Consider the following 7,264-nt stretch of genomic DNA (forward strand, 5'->3'; position numbering starts at 1 on the left):
AGTTTACATGTGTAAACATAAACAGTGACAACAATTAAAAGGCCCTTATAATTAATTTTATAATTATATTTTTATGTTACTTATATATTCAATCTTTCATATCATATGTATGCTATTATTCTCCTGCGTAAAGTGTCTGACCTAGTTTCCTGTAGGACACTGAGATTTCTGTCTCCAGGACACCCTCTCCACATCAACAAATATTCATTAGCTGATTCAGGGATGATATTTGCTCTTATCTCACCCTGTCAAAGTCAGCTGAGTCAGATTTTCTCGCATTTTGATCATTGACTTGGGCATTCTTCAAATATCCAAGTAATCCTTTTATATAACAGTAGTTTTCTGGAGAAAGAGTTTCAGTGGTTGACATTAAAGTAGCTTCCAGTCATGTTGTGATCTACTAAGTGGAAAGGGAACTGTAGCAGATGATACAGAAAGAGAAACTTGAGGACCAGTAAGAGGTTCTTTTCTTGTAATATACAAGAAATACAGGAATTTCTTCAAGTGTTAAGGTCTGTTAAAGCAAATCAAGTTTTACAAGCCTTTTCAAAGAATCTTAATGAAAATTATTTTTTTACCAAAACATTTTGTAGAAAGAACTATTCTAAACTACTTTAGCTTTATGTAAAAGCAAAGTAAAAAATAAACCATAGATGGTTTGTAAACTTTGTAACAATGGCTTTGATAGAATTAAATGGACTTATTTTTTCAAATTGTATTTTTATGAAAAAAAAATCAATTATTTTGTGTTTCTATTTGTATGTAAATTTTAGTTTGGAGAAAAAAATCTTTCTTACACTATTGGATCAGTCTTCTGATGAAAGTGGCAGCTTTTTGGGAAAAGGCAAACCCTGCAGTCATCGAAAATCACTGATTCTCTGTGAAAGAAGAATGTCCATGCAGGTGTCATTGCCAAAACCTTGTTTGCAAAACTCACCAAACCAAAGGGAGGCAGGTGAGAAAAGATCTCAGAGTTAAGAACACTCTCTGTGTTCCAGATTTCTAGTCTTATCATCTGTTTAAATGTACAACTCATGTGCAACATAAGATTTTAGGGAGAAAAATGGTCCTATAAGAACTCTGGGAGAGTTGCAATGGTGGGGAAAAACAAAGAGTCTGTTTTTCATTTTTATTGGTTTCTTTGAGCAAAATTTGGGGTACAGCATTTTTGGGGTGTGATGAACCATTAGTTGAGAGATTAACCAGGAAACAAGGCAAAATGTAAGATATGCTGAGATAGAAGAGGATAGTTTCCAACTTTGTTAAAGTGTGGGTGAACATACACACTGGATTATGGGGAATTTTGAAAAGCAATCTATATTATACTCAGTTATACTGGATAACACTCTGAGAAGAAATAGGTTATTTCTTTTTACATCACAGACTTGAGATGGAAGAATCTCAGAAGACTGGGATGAAATAAATAGATGTAATTCCAATTAAGTTAACAGAAGGACTATCTATGTGTACACAAACCTGCTCTATCAGAGTTCAGGCTTCTAAACCATCGACAGGAAGACGACAAGGGTAATTACAAAGTAATTCAGTTCTTACCTATAACAAAGGACCAAATATCACACTTGATTACACTAATTGTATTATACTCAAAAGATATATAGATGAGTACTTCAGACTGTGAATCTCTCTGTTCTTCTGTACTAATCAATGTTTCTGGAGAATCTGAAATCACCTGGAAGCATTTTTCCTATACAGCTCAATTAAAACCTAGAGATTAGAGGAGATGAGTTTGGCCAGTGCTGTTATCAATGAGTGAGCAGCAGTGCCTTCCTTTTGAATGGCCTTGTCTCCAATTACTGAACCATCACCTATCTGGATACCTAGAGCTTATTCGGCTATCACCAATATAGGAAGTAACTCTGTCCTTAGGCCCATGAAGGAGAAGGTAGAGGGATCCTTTGTAAGAGAAGATAGGAGTGAGACAGGAAGGAGGGTAAAAGTAGTTAAAATGGTTTTAGGAAGCTCAAAGGTAAACTGACTGATCACTGTGCTGGTATTTGGGGTATATGCAGATTGTCTTGTTTCTTTCGTAATCAGATAAGGGAAACTTGAATTAATCCCTTCTGTAATTTCACTGAAGTTCAAGGAAACTTCAGGTAAAGACACTTAAAATATATTCCCCCATGCAGCTTGCTCAAAATTGCACAGTGATAACGCAATATAGTAACACAGTTACAGTAGCAGGCTTTTTATAGTAGCAAGAGAGTCTCGGGATTACTTTCTGTGACATAAAGAATATGTGTGGTTCATGACATGTTTAAAGTACAGAAACAAAATAAGAACTGTGGCTTCCTCATGAGAACTAAATTTGGGTCTGAAGTAGCTGGCATATTTAATGATGCCCCCTTCTTTACCTCCCCAGTCAAAAAAAAAATGTGGGCTTTTTCTCCTTTTGTTTGTACATTCTAAACATGTAAACAAAAGTCAAGATTTATAAAAGTTCCCCCAAAGTAGAAAAGTTACTGACTTTGTGTTTCCAAGGTTGGCCTCAATTAAAGGCAGGGTCTGACTGTTTTTGGTTCCCTGTATCTTGATGCTTCAGTGACATCTGTTAAAGAGGAATCCTGAAGTTTAGGAAACTGAAAGATACATCTCTATCACCGAAAGCTTATCTCTATGAAGGCTTCATCTTACTTTTTTTTATGGCTTATCATTTATTTCAGAGTCTGAGTGCCTGTGACAGAAGTTCTCCAAGACTTGTGTTGAAATTTACCTGGCTCCCTCACAGAACAGAAGACAGGAAAATAAACTGATATTTTCACCATAAAATGTAGCAGTCATCTTTAACTTCTCTCAAGTTTTATTCTCATATGCAAACACAATCAAGTCATCTGTGCCTGATTGAAATAATCACATTGATTGTTACCCTTGACCTCTGCATAGTGCTACATATGAACTAAAACCAGAAATACCGGGTAAACCAGTTACACTGGTACAGCTGAAGCCAGATGATGAATTCTGGTAATCTTCTACCTCACAAGAGAGCAACACCAATTGTACACTAGAAGATTTTTTTTTTCTGTACATTGTAAGTCCAAGTTTCAATTTCATTCAGAATCTGGAAAATTATATGCATAAATAAGATTTCTGTTATATTTTGGAATTAAAAAAAAAAACAAAAGCAACAACCAGTGTTTCAGGAAAATGGATATGTATGTTACTTTCTCTTTGAATTTAATGTTAATCAAGTGACAGTCTTCAGAAATTATTGCATATAATCATTGTTATGGATTTTACTAATAGAAACATTATAGAATAGTATAGGTTGGGAGGGAGCTCTGGACGTCTTGTGGTACCTCCTTCTTAGTAGCTGGTGCAGTGCTGTGTTTTTGACTTTCAGCCTGGGAACAGTGCTGATAACACTGATGTTTTTAGTTGTGGCTAAGTAATGTTTACTCCAACCAAGTACTTTCTCAGTCTCATGCTCTGCCAGGGAGGAGCAGAAGCCAGGAGGAAGCAGAAACAGGACACCTGACCCAAACTATCCAAAGGGTAGTTGATCATACCACAGTAGTATGGTAGTTGACCATACATGACTATACTACAGCAAGTCATGCCAAGTATATGAACTGGGGGGAGTTACCTGGAAGCCCCAGATTGCTGGAGGATCGCAAATTGTAGGTTTTTGAAGTCTTGAATGGAATAGGAATTCCTAGAAGATATGAGATACCTTGGAAATTTTGCATCTATTTGGTATGGGAAATTTGTATCATCCTTGGAGAATGAATGCATATGGTCCAAGATAAATATCTGTCATGGCTTAAAACCAAACTGCAGAGCTCATCAACTCACTCCCCCCCTCACTCCCCCAACTCCCAGAGAGTTAGGAAGGAGAATCCAAAGAATGTAGCCCCCACGGGTTGAGATAAGAACAGTTTAATAGCTAAGGTATAACACAAATCACTACTGCTACTACCACTACAAACAATAATGATAAAGGAAATAACAAGTGAAGAGAATACAACACCTCACCAGCCACTGACCCATAACTCACCCCACCCTGCCTGAACGAGCACCAACCGATACCTCCTCCATCCCCCCCAAAAGCTCCCTAGCCCTTCTGGGTAACTCCCAGTTACAACCTGGGCATGACATGCTATGATATGGAATACCTCTTTGGCTAGCCTGGGTCCTGTCTCTCCTTCCTCCTGGCTTCCCCTCCTCCCTGGCAGAGCATGAGGCTCAGAAAAGGCCTTGGACAAACCAAACATTTGAGCAGTAACTCAAAACATACTTGCTATCAGCGACTGTTCCCAGCTCGGAAGTCAAAACACAGCGCTGCACTAGCTACCAAGGAGAAAAAAATGACTGCTACTGCTGAACCCAGGACAATATCATTATCAGAAATTTACAAATACAAAACAAAAGACTCAAATTTATATTTTTCTAACAAGTTGAAATACTCCTTTTCTCCTCCTACCTCACTGAGACAAATTGTACATCAGTGAAATTGCAACAGCAGTATGTTTGTCCTCTTGCCTTGGGTAGGTTGACCAGTCACTGCCTAAGAACATTTTGAAAGGTAACCTAGTTCTGTGTGGTATATGAATAAAAATGCCCGTTTAAAAAGGAAAAGAATATCCATGGATTATTCAAGGCTTCTATCACCTCTGTATTATTAATGTTTCCTATCTGATTCCCACATGTCATTATTATATGTATGTAAACGTATTTTATATTTAAAATGGGATGTGTCTATTATCCTCTGGTTTCCTTTGTGGTGCATATGAAGTGTGAGACTTTCTACTGTTTGAGAATACCTTCTATATTTTTTAGATATATCTACTTATTTTGATACTCTTCTTCAGGGTAAAAAATTCAAACTGGTCCAGAGAGCACACAGCCCTGGGGAAGAAGTCTAATCATTTGGTAGAATTTGACTGTCATCTTCCCAAGACATTAAGGAGAATTATTAAAGTTGAAGGAAGCAAAGAGAAGGAGAAGTCAAAAGATATGCAACTGTTAAACAGAGATTTCTTCTGTAATGCTTTGTAAAACAGACAAAAGCAAGAATCTCTTCATGTGAAGTCAGTCAATATATTAATTTGTAAATCTAAATAGTGTTTATCAGCACAGTGATCCAACCATGTAGTCTGGGTACAGCTTAATATTCATCCTTCTACTGTTTCCTGAAAACATACAAATTAGTATGGATTATTGTTTGAATAAGTTCATAGGAGAAAGTCCATTATGAGATGTTGGTTCAGTTGATAGCACTTAACATTTGACTTGAAGGTAAGACAGTCACTGTAGAGTGGTGGTATGGGATACTGTGCCACTACCATCTTCCAGAGCATTTCTTATAAGAAGTTCATAGTTTCAGGACCGAAAACAAATGCATCAAGGTATTATTTCTACTTAAAGACCTCCACAATTTTCCACACTAAGCCAATGTGTGGTGTTGCAGAAATTGAATGATAGTTATCTTCTGTTAATATAATTAGTCTTGTGCAAAGGACACAGTCTCAGAATTTTCAAAATGAAAATGAAGGCAAGTATTACAAATAACCTTAAAACCTGCATTTACTGCATATCTTACCATGATGGAATAAAATGCATTAGCACAAAGCACTAAACATGACACTGGCAATGCATTCTTTAATTCCATATTGATCCAGAGTCCAGGAAGTATAATTGATTCATATAAAAATAATGCCAATAACGTATTTCCATCTTTGCTTTAAATTCCAAGAGGAATTAACCCATGTACTACTCAGGACTAGTAAATGAATTTTTACAGGGCCTGTTGGAGTCTTTTATCTGCTGACTGCGATTGAGTCTGCTTAGCAAGAAGCAATAGTTGGATGCAATAGACCAGCTGTGTCTCAAATGCTGCCTTCACAACTGCCATCTGTACCAACTGCATAAATGGTAAGAAATAAGAGATCTTTTGCAGGAGTGTGGTTTACATCACATCTGGGACCTTTGCATGGTCTAGGAAAAACTTAGTCAGTGGAGATAAGCCATTGGAGTTGACTCGAGAGCTCTTTTCTTGCTTCTTAGTTGATGGAAGCATATCCTCATCACCTTCCAAAGGCCCTGTCCAGCCTTTTGAATTGTAGCTAATATATAGTTTCACACTGTTTCCAAGTAGGAGCAGATATCCTGAGTTTCTAAATCCTCACACAGAATTCTGCCAGTCATGCATATTAGTCATATGCATTCTGCCAGTCATGCCATATCAAGGATATCAAACTGGGGCATACAGATTGCGACTGTGGCCAGGTGTAGGCATGTGTATAAACACAGAAAGGAGTAATTAGAAAAAGATGAGATTATACACTTATTCTATGAAATACTTGTAGTTCATAACCAACATATAAAAAAAATGTTTAATGCTAGGAGTCAAGCAGTTCTGAAGTCCTTGCTGTACAGATATGAACTTCATTTTATTCGGTTTTTAATGTGCAGCTTTATGCAGACTACATGACAACAGCATAATCCAGATGGAAAGCAAATATGAAGCTCTGCACAAGGAACAACAGTTGCATAGATACAGTAAATTCAGACTGAGGGTGCTTCCTGAAACATGAAGGCATTTCTGGGAGTGCTGGAGGAATGGTATCATAAAGGACCAGGTCTCTCCCAGGCAGTCATTCTAGAAAAGGGTCCTATATAATGCTGGTAGAAATGTGAGTCACATTCAAATCAAATGTAAAAATATTAAGTGTATAATGGCATTATGGCAGCTGTGAATTTCACCCTATTAAGGCTGTTTTTTCTTTCAAATGTCACTTTGTTTCATTTGGAGTAAGGGGGAGACAGTAATAACTATATGTCATGAATGACATGTGAAATATGCATTCAATTTATACTTGTAAACTATTGTGAGAAACCTGTGATCTCTACAGACATTTGAGCATTCTGTGTTGCTTTATGTTCAGCTAATATCTGCATTTTCAGATACCTGAGAGAAAGTATAGAGAAATATGAAGTAAAGGAAGAGGAAGCCAGAAATGCTTAAAGGGAACAGGTAAAGTGTCAGCCTTCAGCCTACACTTAAAAACTGAGTGAGCAGAAAGGTAAGGAATGAAAATATGAGATCATGCATTTCAGTGAGCTTGCTATCCAAACATTTATGTTACATTGGTTGAAATAAGATGTATTTTGATCTAGGAAATAGATTAGGAAACTGAACTGTCATATTTTTGTTATTTAAAATTAGGTATTGAAGTCATGGAAGTGGTTCAAACCCTCTATCTCGTTATCCACTGAAGGGCTAATGAAATTAAACAAATAGATCCCT

This window comes from Melopsittacus undulatus, chromosome Z, assembly GCF_012275295.1.
Source record: "Melopsittacus undulatus isolate bMelUnd1 chromosome Z, bMelUnd1.mat.Z, whole genome shotgun sequence".
Lineage (NCBI taxonomy): Eukaryota > Metazoa > Chordata > Aves > Psittaciformes > Psittaculidae > Melopsittacus > Melopsittacus undulatus.